Source organism: Galeopterus variegatus, unplaced genomic scaffold, assembly GCF_000696425.1.
Source record: "Galeopterus variegatus unplaced genomic scaffold, G_variegatus-3.0.2 Scaffold3636, whole genome shotgun sequence".
Taxonomy (NCBI): Eukaryota; Metazoa; Chordata; class Mammalia; order Dermoptera; family Cynocephalidae; genus Galeopterus; species Galeopterus variegatus.
The window spans coordinates 36978-39701 of record NW_007729747.1 but is presented as its reverse complement, the minus strand read 5'-3'; the positions used below and the strand labels follow the sequence as shown (position 1 = coordinate 39701).

Here is a 2724-nt window from a genome sequence, read left to right as displayed (position 1 = left end):
GCCCGCACCTCACTCAGCCAGTGAGCGGCCGGTCTGTATGTGGGATCCGAACCCTCGGTGGAGTGCCGCCGCGCTCCCAAGCAGCGCACTGTAGCAGTGCGCCACCGGGCCGGCCCAAGGGTGTCTTTCTGATGAGGAAAGTGGCTGTACACAGGCTTGGGGATGGGGGTGGCCAGGGTCTATTCTCCATCAGCCACTTGACGGTTCCTCTCCTGGCTTCTGTCTGGCTGCCAAATTCTCCATCCTGGGCTGCCGTCTGAGGTCGAAGGCCTTGTTCTTTTCCTTGCTGAATAGCAGGGCTCAACACACAGACCTGGTGCTAGGAGAAAGCTGCATTTGGCGCCCACCTTACCTGACCAGGTTCTTTAGGCCCCCCTCCCTCAGCTGGGAGAGCTGACCCTGCCTCCCCATTTCCTGCTCAGCCCTCCTGCAGCCTCAAGGGCCTTGGCGCTGGGAGGCGGTTCTGAGTCACTGGCAGCAGCGCCACAGTGGACAGACCTCCTTTCCCTTGGCTGAGGGAGTTTCCAGGAAGGCTGGAGCTGAGCACTGTGCCTTCAGAGTCGAGAATGCCACAGCACTGAGCCGACTCCTCCTGCCGCCACCTTGAGGTCGCTCAGTGGAGAGAGGTGGCTTTTCATGTTGCAGACCGTGAAAGGGAGGCTCAGCAAGGTGACACAACAGCACCAGGTGGCTTAGGGGGGAGGGGATGCAGGAGAAATAGTAAGACTCCCCCTCTCCACTTAGAACCTGATCCTGAGGGCCCTGCTTACAAGCATTCCCATGTCACTACACAGAAGATGGTAACGTGGGTGGTGGCACCAAACTGCCCCTGACTGGAGGAAGCTGTGTGGGCCTTGGGCTGCTGTCCCAAGGCTTGGGGGAACAGCAGAGCCCCATAATCCACTCCCAGCACACTTGCTGGGGCACTCTGTCTTAGCCACACCCTCCCGATGGTACATTTTATGATCGCATGAATTCCATCCCCTCCAAGAGGAGAAATTTCCCCATTTCCGGGAATGTATGCACATTGATTTATGGAACAGGCCCGAGGCCCCCTCTGCTGTAGTTTCCACGTCACCTCACCTTTTAAGGTATTGGGGGCAAGCAGCAGTGCGCACACTAAGAGGGGATTTCCAGAGTGACCAGGACAATCCCTTCGTGAGCATTTCAGCAGCTCTTTGGCTGGTTCTCTCAGAGTCACCTGGAGTATTTAAAATGTCAGGCAAGTGACACTTAAAGGCGCATGAGCTGGAAAAACTGCTCCAGGCCCTCTCCTCAGTTTCTTCATGGGATAATAGTCTTCGATTCACTGTCCTCACAGGACCGTCAGGAGGTCTAAATGAGGTGGCAAGCACAAAAGGTCTTAAACTAGAAAGAGCTACACAGAAGAAATGGAATTCTAATGAAAATGAGTGTCTTCTTTCGAGCTCTAAAATCAGAACTAGCATGGTAGTCCCTGCTGTCTGCCACTCTGTGGGACACATAATGTAAAGAAACAGGTCGCCCTCCAGATGCTGCTCCTGAGTGGCGGAGGCCCTGGTGGGAACAGAACGTCCTGTCTGGGGTCTCGTGCATCCCTCATGTGGAGTTGGTGTGCAAGTCCTGGGGCAAGAGGGACTGTGAGGAGAGATATGGAAAGCAACACGCTCAGGGCTGAGAGAAGCTGATGCTGCTTCTAAATTCTGATAACCTTATGGCGATTGAGCTTAATCTAGCATCACAGTGGACAGAGCATTTTCCTTTTATAAAGACTCTTCCCCTGAAGGCTCCCCCAGAGGCATCCCCTGAACTCTGTAGAGCTGGGTTAGACTTGGAGACATTTGTCTGAACTCAGGTTTATTCTGACTGTCCAGTAGCAATGAGTACATCCAGTGCCCAAATCTTGGTTTCTAAACATCACTTTTCAATAAAAGGACCCAGCGCTATTGGAGAAATGGCTGCCTCTAGGGCTGAGGCAGGGAAAACACAAGATGGGCCTGAAGCATACTGAAGGGTCAGAAACCAAAGAGGTGCTAAAAGGAAAAAAAAAATGAGAGTATGCCATAGGGACACATGAGTCAACTTGAAAGAGCTCCCATAGTGTTGGATAGTGCCCTGTACAAAATAAATGTTTTAGACCGTACTGATAATAATAAATGACTGAATAAATAAGCTGCGAGAAAGTGACAACTCTTTCTTATAGGATTCCAAATGACATGTAGAATCTCCCCTCTCCAGGAGGTGGAACTTAATCCCTCCGCCACCTTGAGGGTGGATGGGACTTAGGTACTTGTTTCCAAGGGATAGAACACAGACAGTGCAGAGGAGGAAGATGGCACACATGGGGCCACATGGTAAAGGTTAACAGCCCAGTGATGCCACACGGATATCGTGTGTCCATCCCCAATCTGATGAGATGGGAGGGGCGCTTCACCTGTGAGGTCTTCCTCCCAAACAACCCACGACCCCAGTCTGATCGTAAGAAAACATCAGACAAACTCAAACTGAGGGATATTTACAAAATGCCTAACCAGTACTCTTCAAAACTGTCAAGATCAAGAAAAACAAGGAATGAGTTGATTTGGGAGGTAGGGTTCAGGGGGTTGATAGTTGGCCTCAGTCCGACCCAATCTGTTGCCACGTTCTTGACTCCACCACAGGAAAGAATTCAAGAGCAGAGTCACAGTAGACAGTGAGACCAGGTTTAACAATGAATAAGAGAGACAGATTTCACAGAGAGTGCGG

At 51.5% G+C, this 2724-nt stretch overlaps 1 protein-coding gene across 1 annotated transcript in view; it reads left to right on the top strand.

Moving 5' to 3' along the window:
- The window catches only part of LOC103601218 (sex comb on midleg-like protein 4), a 58346-nt gene that overhangs the window by 23759 nt on the left and 31863 nt on the right, over positions 1-2724 (top strand). The window lies entirely within an intron of this gene.